At 35.6% G+C, this 20986-nt stretch overlaps 1 long non-coding RNA gene across 3 annotated transcripts in view; it reads left to right on the forward strand.

Annotated features, from left to right (window-relative positions):
* LOC126825171 (uncharacterized) overlaps nucleotides 1–20986 on the forward strand; it is a 45737-nt gene that overhangs the window by 21058 nt on the left and 3693 nt on the right. For all 3 annotated transcript variants that reach the window (XR_007681819.2, XR_007681820.2, XR_007681821.2), the window contains exons 3-4: nucleotides 10300–10390; nucleotides 16679–16736. This is a non-coding gene — a long non-coding RNA (uncharacterized LOC126825171). The remainder of the gene's footprint in view (nucleotides 1–10299; nucleotides 10391–16678; nucleotides 16737–20986) is intronic.

Below are 20986 nucleotides of genomic sequence, written 5' to 3' on the forward strand. Positions count from 1 at the left end.
TCCAATTTTTTAAATTAGGTGTGTTAAGATGAAATTTGTATCATCAATTAATTGGAATATTGTAAAATAGTACAATTTGTTGACCAGAATAAAGATTGGGACATATTCAGTTACAACAAGAGTGGTATTGAGCCTTTAAATGTACATTGTAAGTGCTGTGTACGCCAGTCTATATTACTTTACATACCGGTACTTGTAATTTGTGCTTTTGCGATTTGGGATTCCTGGAAAATGATGGATATTCAGTAATTATCCATAAGATTTTTTTATTTTCAATTCATTTCTAGCCTAATATTCATATTTGACATTTAATAAACAGCTTTGAATTAAAGTACATGTATATGAGTTTAGGTAAAGTCAGTGTAGTGCCTACAGCTCTTAGAGTTAATGAAAACCGTGTGTTATTGTATATACCATAGTAATGATGGTTATTTATAGTAACTCATCTATGGTATATGTATATAAAATACTGATATAAGTACTTGATGTATATTATACTAATTACACTATATAAACTATAAATATACTCACGAAAGAAACACCCTGTCACATGCTTCGTCATGTGACACCTTTAAATTCATTTTTGTCGTCATCGAATTGAATACTTCAATTAATATTGTTTTGTACATAATGATCAAGCGGCGGCGTAGTTGTCTTAGTACAACGCCCGTCAAGTGCAGTATTCTAAGTAACTAGCTCAAATTGGGCGAGTCTTGCATGTATAGAAAAACAAGCTACGTGAGGATGAGTCCAGAAATATTCCAGAGAATCCTAAATATAATCAATCCTCTCGTTGCCAAACAAACAACCAAGATGAGACAACCAATAAGCCCAGGAGGGCGATCGACGGTCACTCTCCGTTTTCTCGCTACAGGTACTGGAAAAATAACGCCCATTCTGATTACCATCTATGAATCCTAGGACTATATTATTATTGAGTACATTGCTATATAGACGGAACAATCCACTCTGCCTACCATATGTATTCGACAGCTTTGCCAGAATTCTAAACTTAATTTCAATTAGTTAATTAGGGCTAAATTAGAATACCCGAGCCACTTATATATACTGTACATGCAACAGAAAAAAAATTCTGAGAAATCTCGTGTGTGGTTATGTCACATGAGAAGAATAACCAAAAATGATTGGTTTAATAGGTGAATTTATTTTCTTCGTTGTTGCTTAACTTGTCGCCGAGATGAGCACATTAGACGATTTGTTGCCGATGAAGCGACGACTTTGGCGATCATATCAAACAAGTCTGATATCGGCGACCATTGCGGCGGTGGTCGCTGGCGACGAAATATCGATTGCGATCTAGTGCGCACACTAGGCGAGTTTTAGATTTTTCATCGTCGGCGACCGAAATCGCCTACATGTATGACGTCGCGTAGTGTGCGCCAGGCTTTAGCTCCATGTGCATTAAAGACATGACCAACCAGGTGTTCCACCTAAATATTAAAAATGCAAAATACATAAAATTTTAACAATTTGATTATAAGTGAGCTAAGAAAAAACATCTGTCTAAAAATGGGCTTCTTGGTATGGATAAAAGGGGGGGCCAAATGTGGTTTGTCATTGAATCAGCTGGCGAAGTTTCGATTCCCTGCTTGTATGTGACAAGAAGTAGGGTCGCCCGTCCAACCTTGTGGATTTTCTCCGGGTGCTCCGGTTACTTCCCACTGCTAAAGACCCCTACGCGCAAGCGAAATATTGAAATAAAAATTGGACCATATGTTAGTCCAGAAATGACCTAGTTTGTGTTGAGTGGACGTTAAACCCCACTTCTGTCTCTCTGGTATGGATAGAATATAAGAATTATTATTTTTTGAATGCAAACTAATAATAATGGCATTTTGAAAGCAATTGAATATTAAAAATGAAATCCAACTGTGTATAGCTGTAATGGAAGTAATAATTGTAAATCAACTCATAACTCCAAACCAATTTAAGGTTTTGTTTATCAGGATATTGATAAATAAATAGCTTCATGTAACTGTAAATTATTTTATGTACAAATTTCAAAACCATCTTTATTTTTAAATTAGTTTTTTCTCAAAGAAATCGAAGCAAAATTGTTAATACGTAAAGGTGTTCCCGAAGAAATTGTTGTGGTCAAATGACTATTTCATAAAGAGCAAAATCTACTTGTCATTTAGCCAACTGCACACCTTAACATGGCTTACAGGTGTGCATAATTACATGCATGTATGTGGGTACATATAACAGTAATTAGTACAGTAATACCAGGTAAATTGATAACCTGTTGTCATTTATCTAATTGTGTACCTTAACATACCTGTAGATTACAGGTGCATACATTATGTATATCTAAATATGCTAGTTATTAGTGCAGTATTAATAACAGGTACCTAGTACCTGTACATTAATAACAAAACATGTGATATTACATGTTGTCATTTATGCAATTGCTCACCTTAATGTGGCGTATGGAGCCGAGGTTAGGAGAGAGCCTATACATTTAAAAGGGTAAATTTCCTTCAGAAATGGCTTCTGATGCATTGAAATAAGACTTCAGTCATGCCGGAACAGGGACCCCCCATCCCATCAGCCATCAACCCCCTACAGAGAGCATTTTTCTGCCCATATCCCCAAGTCTTATGATTGATGAAACACACCCATTGTTCTGTGCCAAATCAGCTAATAAAGACGTAGGTTTAAAGCCAAGTTTTATCTTAAAAAACCTCAACACAGATCATTAGATCACGTCATCACATTAAATAAAACAATCCTACAAAAATATATTTAAACTCTTGCCAATTCTGATAAAGACATGAACATATATTAATGGTGGTCTGTTAAATATAACAGAGATTATCTATAAATTCACCTTGAAATATTCCACGTGTATTTGTCTTTTTGAATATTAACAGGTGGTCGGTCGAAAAGGAGGTTCCATTGTGCAATGTGTATTGGATAAATTGATCATTTTCTGAAAAGGTCATATGGTTTGACGTTCGATGATTGACCCATGTGTTATGTATGCCTATTAGAATATTACTGTGTATTAGCTGATAAAATAGATGTGGCATCAGGTGTTCTAGAAAGGCTTCAAAGTCCTTATCCAGTGGCGGATCCAGGAATTTTTGCAGGAGGGGGTTTGCCAGGTTCCTGAGACAATGTATCCCCCCCCCCTCCTGCATGGTCTCTATCGTCATTTTGGCATACATGTATATACATACACATCAAGCTTTTTAAACAGAGAAATTCAAAACCTCGTTTGACGTCAATTTTTATTATGAATTAATGCGATGACATTGTGATTCAATTTCATGGATGCAAAGCATTAATTGGGATATCACATAATGTCTATATCATTATCTCGTGCTTTGAGTGCCCATCCTGTCCCACATCTGACGATAAAGGATAAAGCACACGGCCGAGAAACTTTTCTCATAAAAAGTGTTGATTTACAAAAAAATTTATGTAGCTGAGCAGGGGGGGGGGGGCGACCCCCCAACCCCCTTCCCCTCTGGATAAGCCCCTGTTATCATCCGCACCAACCTAGCTAATGAAGATGGGCAAACACCATGCAAGGTGCTATGAGAGAAATTTTTCTTTTCCATCTAAATTTGTACTCTTCACAGTCAAGAGTTCTTTTACATGGGTAGCATGTAGACAAGACATGGCCGGACTCAATCCACGGTCGTCTGTCCAATGTTGTGGGTTTTTTCAGGTCTTCTGGTTTCCCACACTATCAAAAAACCCTACATACTAGGAACTTATTGATATAAAATTAAACCATACAGTATGTTAGTCCCGAAATTATCCTGTTTGAGTTGAGTGGATGTTATAAACAGCATATCTCTCTCTCTCTCTCTCTCCCAAGAAGTTTACCTTGAGAAAGTTCAATGTTCTGTAAAATTTATCAAATCATTTGCTCTGCAGGTAATATTTATGTAGTACAACCTTGATTGGTGGTTAATATCTATTTCCTGGCATTTATACAATCATAGTATATGTTTGACTTCATCATGAACTTTGTATATAACCAGGACCTAACCTTGATGTGGATGATATAATTGGCTAGACTTGAATCATGTGAAACAGAGAGATAATTTGGATTTAATAACATGGTTTACTCTGTGGTCTAAATGTACAAACCAGACAATCTGTATATTTACAGGGTGGTGTTGGGTGGGGTGGGGTTGGATGGCCGAATGGTTAGCATGTACGCAGTGTATCATAAGGTCTGTCATTGAGTCAACTGGCGTAGTTTAAATTCTCCGGTTGTACGTGATAATGAGAAGGGATGCCTGTCCCACCTCATGGGTTTTCTCCAGGTCCTCGATCCAGTTTGCATATGTCCAGATTCATTAAACCTCATTTCCAGTTGATATCTGAAATGACTGATTCTGGTCACAAACAAACCATCCACGAGAAGAAAAATAACTTGAGAATCGGGATGATGTTACTAGTAGCAGTAATAGCCAATAATGATATCAAATAGACAGATTGCAGTTATGATAACAAAAGGGAGGTTTGCAGAAAATATATATGTTGGGCTGTGTTTGGCCTTTGTATAAAGAGCTTATAGTACACAATGTTGTCTATTATACGTCTAGTAACCTATACTCATTACCAGATTTTTGTACAAGTTCCAGTAAAGATGAATGATGTAAAGAGATTGTTGTTATTATGTAAAGATAAACCATGTGCTTACAAATCTTTGAACCAAGAGAAATACAAAAATTGTTTATCGGTAATATGGTAAACACAAGCTTAGTAGACATTTATCACATTTCCCAACACATTTTGTTCTTTGTTATGCTTTCAACCACTCAGAGGAAAGAAGATAATTACATAAATACACCAAAATGTGTTAGCTGTGTAAACTTCTAAATTGAGAGGTGGTATCAGGTGTTTTATAAATAGTGATCATACCCTGCCTTTTGCACCACACACACCATTATTTATAGCACTTTGGAGATATAGGTTGAGCAATATTTTTATTTTGAATTCTTTAATGAGTAACCTATCCTAATGTAGATATCGAAAATTTTATTACGCAATCTGGCACTTTCTTACTTCTTGTAATATGTGGGGGTGGGGTCAGGGCTTGCCATGAGATGCGAGCAACTGCTCGCGCTCGCGCTGTGCTCGCGTAAATCTACATTTACGCGAGCGGTTCGTTGCTCGCGCAAAATTTTAAGAAAACCCTGTAAAAATAATCAAAATATTGACAAGTTTATTGCCGAAACTAACCCAACAATGTCAATAACGTCATAAATTCGTCTGTCAAACTGAGATTCACCCAGCTGCACGCGGCATTTCCTCCTGAAATTTGATTGGCTAATAAAGTTACTCGCAACTTGTGTTACTAAAAATACACTTTAGACCTGAACGTCATGACTGGTTTTCCTACGAACACCAGTAACAAACACGTGATAATCGAGTCTAAAGTAAAGAATGTTAACACCCGGCATTTGGCATTCACGCTAAATGAACACGTTTCAAACTTCGGTTTTTATTCCATTGTGCAGTCGTATAATTTTCAATCTAAGCGTAATAATGGCCAAAGGCAACCTGATTTCGTGGGGTGAAGAAATCCATACGGAAATTGGTTTTAATAAAGAAGAGTACGTATGACTGTCAAAAACAGAAAGCGATGGTCACACATGTTTACTGCAAACTTTGTGCCAGGAATAGCAATTTTCTTATGATTTTAAATTGAAACAGTGTTACAAAATGTGTGCTCACGCAAACAACATTTTGCATGAGCAATTTTTATTGCTTGCCTTGCTCGCCCAAACCTAAATTTGCGGGAGCAGTCATCTGCTCGCCATCAATTTATTCGTGGCCAGCCCTGTGGGGTTAACGATTGGTCTAACACATGCGATTTAGATCATAAGGTGTGTCTTTGAGTAATGCCATGTGGTTTTGATCCAAAAATGAGTGGGCTGCCTGTCCAACCTTGTGGGTTTCCTCCGACTACTAGTACTAAAGACCCCTACATGCAAGTGAATTATTGAAATAAAATGGAACCATATGTTAGTCCCGAAATCACCTATAGTTTGTGTTAAGTGGGATCGTTAAATAACATCTCTTCTATCTTTCTTTCACCCTCACTGTCTGTATGTCTATAATCAGATATCAAAATATAATTTTCTTGATAGAATGACATTGATGAGGAGTACAAGTAGGTTATAGGTGGTAGATTCAAATATTAACGGAAAGAAAAGAATGACTAAAGTTTTAAAATTGACCCAAATTCAGTTTGTAATGGCTCATCGATCAACCTGTCAAGATACAACAAAGAATCTTGTATTTTAGGACAATTACTAGTGTGATTTATAGTTTACGTATTGGTATTTGTATTATATGAATGTTTGTATTGGTACATTGTATTAACAAATATTTGGGGGATTTTAAATTTATTCACCAGTCTGCACTTTTGATTTTCAGTGCAAAAAATGATTGATTCAAATCATCTCACAAACTCAAACTGGATAGTGTGTACATTTAGTAAGTGCACTCGGCAAAACTAACCAGATTCCTGTACCCTACATCTAGCCTCTGCTGTATAACAAAGTCCACCATTGGAACTACTTTCAAGTTCCCGGATTACCAACGGCATTGCTCATGACAACGCCTTTGAAGAATGTTTTATCATACGAATATTTCAAAGTCTGAAGCTATTTTTCTTTCAAGTTTATCCGATTTTCTTCAAACAAGGACAACTTTGAACTGAAAATTCTACACACGCTTCGAACGATGCAATTATGATAACTTCTTTTTAAAAGCGGCAAGTGTTCCTAATAAGTAAACCTGTGCCGCATCGCAATTGTATAGGCGTAGGTACGTATCACTTACCATCATACAGCCGGGGCTAGATGTAGATTAACAGAATCTGCCTAGGTTTGCCGAGTGGTAGTAAGGGTGGAACAGATTGAAGTGTAGTATTGGGTAGTATGGATAGAAGAGAGCTGGGTAGTGTGTACATGTACATGAAGTAAAGGTTGGGTGGATGTCCGAATGGTTAGCACGTGCATGTTGTATTATAAGGTCTGTCATTGAGTAAACTGACGTGGTTTTGATTTCCAGGTTGTACATGACAAGGAGTAGGGTCGCCTGCCCAACCTCGTGGGTTTTCTCCGGGTCCTCCGGTTTCCTGCCACTGCTAAAGACCTCTACGCGCAAGCGAATTATTGAAACAAATTGTACCATATGTTAGTCCCGAAATGACCTAGTTTGTGTCGAGTGGATGTTAAACCCCATCTCTCTCTCTCTCTCTCTCTCTCCACTAGATCTGCCATTGACATTATCAAACAGCATTTACCGTCTGTGCAATTAATATTCAACTTTTAGATATTTTGCGTATCCCTGCACTGATTGTTAATATTCTTTTGTTGATAAAGTTATTGTAAAGTTAAATGTTCGCTATTGAAACCGTTTATGGAAAAAGTTGAATGTTCACTATTGAAACTGTTAATGGAAAAAGTAATAAAATTGTTTTGTTGTTTAGAGAGTTGTATATTTTAGGACAGGGGTTGTTGAAATTTATTGGGGTCAAGGTCGGTTAAGGATATATCAGAATAAATAGTAGAATCATGTGCACAGTTTAAAACATGAGTCATTGTCAACTGTGGAGGGGCACGAGGGGGTCAGGTCCTATATACATTGTGCAGAGGCACAAGGGGGTCAGGCTTGTTATTATATATACATTGTACATCCTATTTACATTATGGGTACATGAGTCATTGTCAACTGTGGAGGGGCACGAGGGGGGTCAGATCCTATATTCATTGTCAAGTTTGTTCTTTTACATACAATGTATACCTTAATTACATTATGGGTACATGTTGATATTCACGTAAAAGAACCTTAACAGTCGAAATTCAATTAAAAAAAAGTTGGCGGAATTTGGTAAACAGTTGGCAGAAGTACCTTGTTGTCCAGGCAAATGGGGTTTAATGTCCACTTGATACCAAATGGGTCATTTCGGGACTACCATATGGTTCAATTTTATTTCAATAATTCGCTTGTTCATACTTTAGCAGAGGGAGGACCCAGAGAAAACCCACAAGGTTGAACAGGCAACGTAACTCCTTGTAACATTCAACCGGGGAATTGAAACCACGCCAGTTAACTCAATGACAGACCTTATGATACAGCGCGCACCTACTAACCATTCGACCATCCAACCCCCCTTAAAAGGATCAAGCACAAGTTTCAAAAACTTAGAGTAGCCCTTTCCGTTTCAATTTTAAACAGGATAGCGAATTAATATATTACAGTATAATTTAAATACATATACATAGAGACATAATTTATTCCAAGTGGTATTTATACAGTTTACCAGTTTAACCCATTTCACAGTTAAAATATAAAACAAACATTTAAAAACCAGATGAAATTCAGAGAGACTTTAAGAACTGGTTTATGTGGCGTATTATTATAGACCTATTTACACAGTTTACTGTTATAATACACATTTAATGCTTCACCAAATCTAGTACACTTATTCATGGGGGAAAGTTCTTTTGTTAAAACCAATTATCTGTGTCGTGTTCTAGAATATAAGAATATTAATAATTCACAAACTACCTATACTGTAAAATAGTTATATAGATCTACAAATAGAATCTTTTTATATTTGATCTACGATTTCTAAATACGACCATTTAATTGTTCAAAATGTTTAACATTTACTTAGTCTAACAATAAGTTCTGTCTTATGATCTACAAATGGAAAGTTTTTATTTGACCTGAATTATCTTTTGTTGTGGAAATAGTTGTTAATATTTTTTATATACCAGTAGGTTTGAATACAGAAAACAGTTTTAACATGTAATACCAGAATATATAAACCCATAATAAAGCACAGAGAATATAATAAAGTTATGAATATTATACAAAACGATATTCAAATAAAGTTTATTCCACATTAAGTTACTATTGAATAGATATAATAGATATTATACAGGTGTTATATTGGATAATCTTTTAATCCACCATGTAATCTATAGGCCAGTTGCGTGTCGTACAAGATTGTGGGAAATAAAATATATAGCAATAGGATTTTTCATAATCAAAGCTTTTATGTATTCCATTTTCAAACATTGTTTTTCCATGTCCATCAAACATCCTACATGTACCTCACTTTACTCCACATGCAAACAAACACAAAACCTAATGACCACGAGTTCATAGGGCTTTTCTGGCGTGGTTTCCCCTTGTCAGTCATGCAGGACAGAGGGCCTGACAAAGACAGCTGTTGTCTAGTCATTTGGATGGTACAAATAACTGAGATCCTGTGTGCACATTGGCGTGCACGTAAAAGATCCCTTGACAGTTGGAATTTGATATACATGTAAGAGTAGGCCGTAGTGCCGCTGTCCAGGCAAAATTTCCCTCATAGCACACTGTATTGCATATAAATGCCCGTCTTCATTAGCCCAGTTCGGAACAGAACAGTAGGATGTCAAACCCCATTTCATTTCATTTCATTTTCGTGACCATGGGTAAAATGCCATTTTATTAAGCATGAAATTTGCTCAGCGAAAATTCTCCACTGTTCGCTGTATACGTATTAACAGGGAATACCAGCGTATGTTAAAACTCTTAATTCATGTTTTAAAAGCATTTTTAAGATAATAAATTAATGAATTATAATAATTTTAAAATAATAAATTAATGAATTTTAATATTTTTAAGTTAATAAATTAATTTTAATATTTTTAAGATAATAAATTAATGAATTATAATATTTTTAAGATAATAAATTAAAGATACATTATGGGAGATTCGATAACGAGTTGGCAGTTCTCACTATAATAGTTAAAAACTATAGATAATGTAAAAGCAGTTTGCTGAAAATTTCATTCAAATTGATCCACTATGAACCGAGAACTAAGCGAATGAAATTTCCGCCTAGCCTCAATCATCATTACTAAAGTCAGTACGATAAACAGCATAGTCTCGATTATCCATTCAATCGTTAAATCGTGAAGGAAAGTTATGCAGTAAATCGGCTCACAATCCACTAAAGATTGCAGGCTAGCGATGCCATCTAGGGTTGATTATGGTCTGGATAGGTTAATTAATGTCTAATTAATAATTTAGATAACATTTCAGGTCTAAAGAAAGACTTACAATATACAGATTTAGCTCTTGCATAATGTATGTTTAATGAATTTTGATATATTTAAGATAATAAATTAATGAATTATGATATTTTTAAGATAATGAATTATGATATTTTTAAGATAATAAATTAATGAATTATGATATTTTTAAGATAATAAATTAATGAATTATAATATTTTCTATTTTTAGAGAAACAGCGAGAGAAGGAGCAGATTTAGAAGAAAATACAAAACCATGTTCTGAAATGGAAGACTTCATCTTTAAAAAATCAGGAACGAGGGTAAGTAGACGTAAGGCATCAGATAGGGAAGCCACTGTGGCTGAATGAGTAAAACACTAGCTTACTATACCGGAGGTGTTGGCCGTGGTTTCCCCTTGTTAGTGGTACAGGAGTGAGGACCTGACAAGGACAGTGTCTAGTCGTTCGGATGGAATGAAAAACCAAGGTCCAGTGTACACACTGGCATGCACCTAAGAGAACCCTTGACAGTTGGAATTCAATATAAGAGTAAGCCACAGTGGCACTGTCTGGGCAAAATTTCTGTAATAGCATACACATGTCTTCATTATTTCAGTCGGTGCAGAAAAGTAGGACTTTAAATTTGATTTGATTTTTGTAAACCAAGGTATCAATCTGTCTACCTACATGTATAGTAAATTGTACTAACACTGTCATACAGATGTAACAATCCTTCTACCAATAATAAATTGGGGAGTTGGGTGGCCGAATGGTTAACGCAAGCACGTTGCACCATAAGGTCTGTCATTAAGTCAAGTGACGTGTATTTGATTCCCCGCTTGCACGTGACAAGGAGTAGGGTCGCCTTTCTACAGGTCCTTTGGTTACCTCCCACTGCTAAAGACCCCTACACACAAGCGAATTATTGAAATTAATGACCTAGTTTGTGTCAAGTGAATGTTACCCCCCCCTCTCTCTCTCTCTCTTTCTCTCTCTCTCTCTCTCTCACCTATAGTAAATTGTATTAACACTGTCATACCAATGTAGTATGGATACCTGATACATGTATCTAACCTTAGATAAACGTGCATCCCAACATGTAAAAGTAAACAATAAAAATAGATAAGATAAAGATAGTAGATCTTGTAGACTTATATACATGTATATATAAACTGTGGGATACATGATATACCATGTTGTTATTGTGTACTCAGACTTGGCAGCCGTTGTCTTTAAACTAACTAACTACATGTCAGATTAAAGTTTTAACCTTGACAAATATCACTCAGTCTATTACCCGACTTTATCTTTGATGGGGGAGCAATAGTGATCTAGCCAAGAATTAAAATAGATGGTGGAAGGGGAGGGGGTTAACTCCATTGATACAAACCCCATCAATATAGCTTAGTGGGGATGAAAGGAGGGTCAAACCCCATCAATATAACTTAGTGGGGATGAAAGGAGTGTCAAACCCCATTAATATAACTTAGTGGGGATGGAGGGGGGGGTCAAACACCCTTAATATAACTTAGTGGGGATGAAAGGAGGGTCATATCCCACCAATATAGCTTAGTGTGTGGGGGGGTCAAACCGCATTAATATAGCTTCGTGTGGATGAAAGGTGCATCAAACCCCATCAATATAACTTAGTGGTGATGAAAGGAGGGTCCAACCCCATTGATATAATTTATAGTAAGAGATAGAGAAAGGGTCAATTTTTAACCCAAGTGGTCAAGACCAGTAAATATGGCTGAATTGGAACGGTACATACATACATGTACATGAATGTAACCTAACACAGAGGGAAGATAAAACCAAATGCAACTAGTGAAAAAATCAGCTTCATTCAGTCATAAGACCATGTAAACAGAACATGTTTCCAGCAACGACTGGTTGGGGAAAGTTCCATCAAGTCACAAGCTCGGTTTACGCTAGGCTTTATATCACCAGTGTGGTTGGAATCATACGCAGTAAGGATTTAAACACAGTTTTCTGGTTTTCCTCAATCTGGAATCGACATGTAATCTATTTTTGGTATGACAATATTTTTCTTAGAAGAATGTTTATCCTTGGCAAAGACTGTTACAATTATTAAAGCTGGTGTTTTGAAGATGAAATGTAGTCTTTACCATGTACTGGTATATTCCAGAATAATGATGACTTAAACAGCTGTCTCATACCTGTTATAAATAGTCACATGACATTGTTACAGGTTAAGATAAACCTCATACCAATTCATCTTCTCCCTCAGTATCCCCAGTGGTCTCATTCCGTTCTACTCCATTATATTCAAATTATCTTCCCTTGATCGTAGCTTGATCTATGAACCAATCAAAAAAACAGCTTAAAAACTAATCTTAGCCTTGTTTATTTTCACAACAATGTGGCGACTTGTTTGCAACAGGATGAGAGTTACTTCCCTTTGCTAATGCATCCTTTGTATTTAACGATTCTTTTTGATTGGTTGATAAAAATAGCTTATGATAGTTTGAATACATGTCTCCCCCATTGGCAGTAAGGAGTTAATTTGTCACACTCACAGTCTTGGATTTTAATTATAGATGATGATAAAACAGGTTAATAACAAGTCTTATCCACCCCTATCATCTTGATTTTTAAGTACATAAGTGGGTGGTGGCCTAGTGCTCTAGACTACGATGTGAAACTATCGTCCATTCCTCCCAACTGATTATCCTGTCATGAATAAATGAGTAGTGTGATAGAATACATAACTCTTATTTATTAAAAGATATTTTAATACTGGATAACATATTTACAGGTACATAACAACATCATTTGGTTGGGTAAAGTTACGTCTAGCTATAGCTGCTTCTCCTCTGCCTCACAGGACCCCTCTCTCCGGGGTCGAGGGCAGGCCCTCTCCCGAGGTCCGGGCTGAATTCTCTCTAGGTCTCTCTCTGCGCCTCTTCTGTACTTCTGCCTGCTTGTAAACTAGGCTTTTTATATCGGTTAAGGCACGCCATAGTTAATACCATTCGTAATCAGAACAATGAAAAGTAATTATTAAGATTCACACATCTTAGCTCAAGACAAAAGGTGTCAATACGTGTTAAGCCTGAATCTTATATCATATAGACACTCCGAGTATACATGTTTGTACAATCCATTAAATCTTACATAATATTATTTCAACAACCTACACCTGATATACATGTAGATTAAATCTTACAATTAATCTGTCACTTCATATATGTCTAAAATTGAGTTACAAATAAAATATGAATTAAGAATACAATATTGAAATTTAGATCCCAAATGATATTGTATTACAGTAGTCCTCCGTTTTTCTTCCACTACTTAAAACCCTGTGTGCAAGCCAGTTATTGAAATAATATTGTGCCATGTTAAGTTGGGACTTTAAACCTCATTTCTCTCTCTCTAGTGCAGGGCCCTTATTCACGAAAACTTAAACTAAGATACAATCGAAATTTTAAGAAATACTGCAATTCGATTGGCTGACCAGTAAAATCAATTTGCATATATCCAATGAAGTTACAGTATTTCTTAAAATTTTGGTTGTAACTTAGTTTAAGTTTTCGTGAATAAGGGCCCTGAAAAGTAGAACCTTAAACCCCACTTGATTTCATTCATTTCTAAGTTTTCCTTGATATACAGTAACATGATGGGCCATTGTCCATAATGGACTACCAGTGACACATCAAAGAAGTTGATGTACCGTGAATAACATGCCTATCATTTCTGTGTCAATCTTTTATATTGGTCAGTTGGAGACACAGTATTTAATAAAGATGTCAGCCATATAAATAAAATGATAATTTAATACAGAGACCACCTCCATCTGTTAAACATAATGCTACCAGTCAATTTAATGAACAGGTTCTAGAAAAGGTTGTGACCTTTTTAGTCCATCTTTCTATATGAGAATATTACTTTAACGGCCAGTGATAATATTTTCATGACTAGATATTAAACACGATTTCTCATCAAGTACAAAGAATAACACGGTTCAGTAATCAAACCATTATACCCACCTAAAAACATGAATCATATCTTCGTCTAGTCAATGATGGGAAAATAATATATGGAAATATTTTAAATATGACATACAGAAATATTATAGGTCATTTATAAAACTTATATACATAGATATATTGGATTAGAATACAGATATATCATAAGTCATTTATAAAACTTATATATACATGTATGTAGATAATATCGGATTAGAATATAAGAAGTGTGACATACATATTCTCCCGTCAAAAGGCAAAACCTAGTAACTCACTTTTTTCTTATTTTGAGAAAACAAAGGAAAACGTAATGAATGAATATTAAACCCCAGCTCATCCATTGATTTGACTATTGAGTTACTAGGTTTTGCTGTGGTATTATAGGCAAATGAAGGAAGTTGCTAGGTTGTGTCATGCGTGTTACTGCTTACAAAATCAAAAGATTGGAATATCTAGTACAACAACAGGAAGCACATGCCCTGTTAACTACAAATTTGGTCCTAACTCAATTTTGATAAAAAAGTGAGTTACTAGGTTTTGCCTTTTGACGGGAGAATTGTACTTATGCTACATGTATGTAGGTTCCCACTGTTGTGCGATATGTTACAATAGGATTGTCTGATACACGTAGGTTTCCACTGTTGTGCGATATGTTACAATAGGATTGTCTGATACACGTAGGTTCCCACTGTTGTGCGATATGTTACAATAGGATTGTCTGATACACGTAGGTTTCCACTGTCGTGCGATATGTTACAATAGGATTGTCTGATACACGTAGGTTTCCACTGTTGTGCGATATGTTACAATAGGATTGTCTGATACACGTAGGTTTCCACTGTTGTGCGATATGTTACAATAGGATTGTCTGATACACGTAGGTTTCCACTGTTGTGCGATATGTTACAATAGGATTGTCTGATACACGTAGGTTTCCACTGTTGTGCGATATGTTACAATAGGATTGTCTGATACACGTAGGTTTCCACTGTTGTGCGATATGTTACAATAGGATTGTCTGATACACGTAGGTTTCCACTGTCGTGCGATATGTTACAATAGGATTGTCTGATACACGTAGGTTCCCACTGTTGTGCGATATGTTACAATAGGATTGTCTGATACACGTAGGTTTCCACTGTCGTGCGATGCGTTACAATAGGATTGTCTGATACACGTAGGTTTCCACTGTTGTGCGATATGTTACAATAGGATTGTCTGATACACGTAGGTTTCCACTGTTGTGCGATATGTTACAATAGGATTGTCTGATACACGTAGGTTTCCACTGTTGTGCGATATGTTACAATAGGATTGTCTGATACACGTAGGTTTCCACTGTTGTGCGATATGTTACAATAGGATTGTCTGATACACGTAGGTTTCCACTGTTGTGCGATATGTTACAATCGGATTGTCTGATACACGTAGGTTTCCACTGTTGTGCGATATGTTACAATAGGATTGTCCCTATTATTGCGTCCATGATCTGGTACGTGCAGATACGTTTTGATACAATCAACACGATTGTAACGACTGTCCTCAATATATCATAAGACCTGATAGGAACACCATGATTACTCCACGACTAAAACCACGATTTCAATAATTGTAGCTTGAATCGTGATAGTGAGAACCTAGCATTAAAAGCATACATAAAGATAATATCAGAATAGTGAATACAGAAATATGACATACTGATATATCATACTTCATTTATAAAACATATATACATAGATAATATCGGATTAGAATACAGAAATATGACATGGATATACGTCATTTATACATCTTAGATAATATCATAATAATGAATACATGGACATGGATATACATAAGTCATTTCTACAACTTAGATAGATAATATCGGAATAGTGAATACAGAAATATGACATCCTGATTTATCATACTTCATTTTCAAAACTTACATACCAGGTAGATAATATAATAATGAATACACTGATGTAAGTAAATAGATGATATTGTAATATATGTAAATGAATAAAGATAAAATCAGGGGTGAACTCTCTGCTGAAATAACCAGTTTAAAAATGATAGGTATACATCATGCAGTGTACTACGAGGACATTTTGCTCCAGGCCCGTAACCAGTGGGGGGAGGGGGGGGGGGCAATGCCCCTCTGAAAAAATGTTTTGCCCCCCCACCATCCCCCCCCCCAAAATTTTTTTCAGACCATACATGTAGCTCTAAAATACCTACTGTAGACTGTGTCGGGTGTGCCCCCCCTCCCTAAAAACTTAACTGCCCCTCTTTTGCCCAGTATGGAATGCACATGACCATGGTTTTTTTTTTGTCCTATTTGAATAACTAAATACTTTTCCCATAATCAACTCTCTAAAACTTAGGATGTTATTGATTTTCAACAGATTTAAATACGATTTTCATTTCATGATTTATTTTAAAAATGGATAATTGAGACTTTGTTTATTTAGTAACAACGGTAGCAGTGACAATTGAGACTACACTGTTCTGCAAACGACGATAAGTCCCCTCAGATTGAAGTCATTTGACTGAAATTTTCAACATATTCCCTTTTCATTGTCTAGTTGTACCCCGCCTTTATCTGAATAACATATTTTCATGTTTTATTTTTCAGGAAGAATACATGGCTCTGATTGCCCGACTAATTATGTACTTACGTGAAAAATCTAGAGGTAAATTGAGTTGTAATATTTTAATTTAAAACATGAAATGTATCAGTATTTAATTTAAAGCTCGCTGGAAAAAGCTTTATAAATCGTATCCCTTCCATAAGTATAAAACAATCCCAAATGTCAATGTTACCTGCCAAAGGGATATTTTAATGTTAGCGATTGCCGCTGTTCTCCGCGAGTAGTCGTAATTTTCCGCCAATAAAAAAGCTGTAATGTTAGTCCTTCGGCTCATATTCTAGTCTATATTTCTATGAGCAGAAGGACTGAAATTACGATTTATGAAGCCTTTCCTGTGAGCTTTTATTAAGATTTTGATTACGATACTTGTGACTGACTTGTTTAAAACAAACAGAGTAAACAACAACCAGGTTATATCTAACGACGATCAGCGGTAAATTGGACCCAAGTTGAGTTCAATATGGCCTCCGTATATAATATACTATGTTTTTTTTTTAAACAATATTTTATTCAGAAATTGAAAGGGATTGAAAAACAGGCATATCCTATATGACCTCTCTCATAACCCTTATTATCCTAACCCTAACCCACAAATAGACTCATTGCGGGCGGCCAATAAGCCGGCCATATGGACTCAACTTGAGTCTAATTTACCTTTCACCTATATTGAACACATATAGGGGAATTTTGCAAAGGGGAATAATTGTAGAGAGTATTAACTTCAGAAAGAAAATTGTGTATAAGTCTATGAGAGGAATTTTATCAAGGGGTACACCACATTGAAATGTGGTCGTATATTGTCATCACCCCTGTCCATGGATACTCCTAGGGGCTAAAATTAATATTCGATTGACTTTAAATTTATACACATTGTTTAAAGTCATGAGATGAAGAAGCCTATTGCTTTTCAACTCTTTCCAATACTTACTGTCAGAGTTATGGCCCTTGATCACTTTGAAAAATGTTGTGGATGCTCTAGAGGTTCAAGTTGATATATGATTTAAATTGACTAATAAGTCGTGTTCGCCATGTTGAAGACTGTAGATGATATTGAGTTAAAGACTTGCCTCCTTTAATCCTCAGAGTATTGGGGTCCAAAAGAATCTGAGGTGTTGGATGGCCGGATGGTTAGCACGTGCGTGCTGTATCATAAGGTCTGTCATTGATCAACTGGCGTGGTTTCGAATCCCTGGTTGTACGTGACAAGGAGTAGGGTCGCCTGCCCAACCCCGTGGGTTTTCTCCAGATCCTCTGGTTTCCTCCCACTGCTAAAGACCCCTAAGCGCAAGCGAATTATTGAAATAAAATTGAACCATGTTAGTCCCAATATGACGTCAAGTGGATGTTAAACCCCATCTCTCTCTCTTTTTCTCTCTCTCTTTCTCTCTCTCTCTCTCTCTCTCTCTCTCTCCAAAAGAATCTTTGTACCCCCTGAAAAAATTCCTCTGACAAGACCCTAGGTGTAGATTACAAACGATGTTTATTATTACCAGTATAATTTCGTAAAGTAAATTGGCAAGTAAAAGTGTTGTGTACCCAATCACTGCCTTCCATTTTGGTTTCTATCCAACTATTTCAAATTAGATTTCAATTGCACAGAACAGGATATAATTATTGCTGTAATTATTGATGTTGAAAAATATGTTTTAAAAGTATGATTCTGATTTTCAGATAAATCTGCTCAAAACTGATAAAATGGCAATCTTTCATTCTGAAAATTTTTAAAACATTTTGATACAATATTTTCTTTGGAACGTTTTGTTCTTTTTTCTAAATTTTAAAATTAAAAGTGTTAACAATTTGGATGCTGATGACTCGTGCTGAACAGATCTAGAAATATAGAATGACAGATGGGACTACAATGTTAAAATTGAACTCAATCAGACCCTAAAAATATTTGATTATTAAACATACATTATGCAAGAGCTAAATCTGCCTATTGCAGGTCTTTTTTAGGCCTGAAATGTTATATAAATTATTAATTAGACATTTATTTACATAAAATGACTTTAATCAACTCTTGAAGCCATATTATGTGTCAGATTTTCACTAGATTTGAATTTCATCTGCTGCTCAACGCCCATTGATGATCGCTAATATCTTGGTTGAGAATGGAGCAATCTAACTGAAATTTTCAGAATATTCCCTTTCCATTATCTATGTTTTTACTATTATAGTGAGAACTGCCAGCTCTTTATCTAATCTTCCATAATGTATCTTTAATCCCTAAGATATTTTACATTTAAAGATGCATTATGTAAGATTAAGATAAAGAGCTGACTGGTTTTGCTATATAATACATGTAGTTCAAAAATAGATACCGGTAATGAAAAATGAATATATTGAAAAATTCATTAAAATTGATTTATTATGGGTGAAGTTATGAGTGTTGGAATATGTAGCATTGATTGTTTATTATCATAGCAATGGTACTAGACCAATGGTACTAGGGTTATCCTTTTAATCCTTAAAATCCATTTAAATCTCAGCCATCCGATGGTCTTGATTAAAGGCTTGTCATGGGAATAAATGTCTAAATAATAGTTTATATAACATTTGAAGCCAGAAGAAAGACCTGTAATAGGCAGATTTAGCTCTTACATAATGCATCTTTAAGCCCTAAAACATTTTACAATTAAAGGGCCTGATTGTCATTTGCATTTATCAGAGAATACATAACATAATCCATGTTAAGATGTACTTGAATATTTTAATCAGTCAAACAAAATTAAAATATGAAAGGAAGATACACCTAATCTCCCAACTTGAATTCAATCAGGCCCCGAGTTCACAAAACATTCTCAGACTTACATGTATTAAGACTTAAATTAAGAATTTACTCAACTTTCAATTATTGTTAATGAGAAATATCTTTAATCCAGAAACACAAAACTTTGCACATAGTTTCTTATTGATGTATTTGATACATTAAAACAACAATAGTTTCATAAAGGGCTATAATTTAGTTAAAATAAGGCGAACAATTTTGAGTAAATTTTGTGAAATTGAGGCCAGATTAAAAAGGGGCCCATGAAAAGACTTAACAGTGACGCTAGGGTTAGGGTTAGCGCTAGCATGTTTACATCTTGTGACATTGACGACATCTGGAAGTGGCCTTAATATTTAGACCGAACCCTTTAAGAGATAACTTGTACAATTTTATAGGTAGGATATTTAACCCCATTTCATTTCATTTTGTAGTTGGAAAGGGATTCCAAATCCCTCAAATAACGATCAAAGATTTTAACAAAATCAAACCCCAAAATTATTTGCAAATATACTCAGTTTGGATTTTTCTCGTCCTCACAAATTTGTTTCCATCTTTTGTCAGTCAGTATTTCTCGATCTGTAAGTTGTTTAAGACCGTGTGTTGTTCAATATAACTAACTGCTTGTACGTAGATATAGATCTGTTTGTCACCTGGCCATCAATCCTATGGATGCTGGATCAATGGCTTTTAGTTATTTCACTGGAAATATATACTACATAGTTCTATAGAATACGATTACTATTGATTGCCGAGCAATGTAGAATGTAGGCCTCTCTAGTTTTTATCAAGTTGGGGGGGGGGGGGTTAACACGTCTGCATTGCATAATAAGATCTGTCATCGAAGCAGGTGGTGTGGTTTCTATTCCCTGCTTGTACGTGACAAGGAATAGGATGACCTGTCCAAACCCAGGTTTTTTCTCTGGATCCTCTGTTTTCTTCCACTGATAAAGACCCCAATATGTACAGCAAGCCAATTGTTGAAATATAATTTAACGATATGTTAGTCCCGAAATGGCCTAGTTTGTATCTAGTTAATGTTAAACCCCATTTCTCTCTCTCTCTTTATCAAGCAATGATACAGTGGTATTATTTATTACTGAGGGATGATTCTCAAGTCTTTTTAAATTAAATGATAGTAAACAGTAATTGTATTGCATAGAACTGTGTCCTTAGTACATGTAGGAATTATGTTGTATCTCCCAGGGCTGGATTAAGCTTGCATGGGACCTTTGAATCAACAATGAAGAGGGGTCATATTCTGGTCATACTCAATCACACTTAAACTCAATAGATTTAAATCGTACAAACATTTGTTTGAAGTAATTTGGGGCTTATTTAATATTAGGGCCCGTGGATACAGCCGAGTCAATCCCTCCCCCTCAATAATCCAGGCCAAGTATCCCCTATAAATGTATCATTGTGGAAATAAGGCACCTGTCACAAACAATGTCAGGCACAGATTCAGGCTCTGGTGCCAGTCATTTTTTCCGGCACTGATTTGTCTTTTTTATTGATATTATTA

The sequence above is a fragment of the Patella vulgata genome, chromosome 6 (genome assembly GCF_932274485.2).
Source record: "Patella vulgata chromosome 6, xgPatVulg1.2, whole genome shotgun sequence".
NCBI classification, from domain to species: Eukaryota; Metazoa; Mollusca; class Gastropoda; family Patellidae; genus Patella; species Patella vulgata.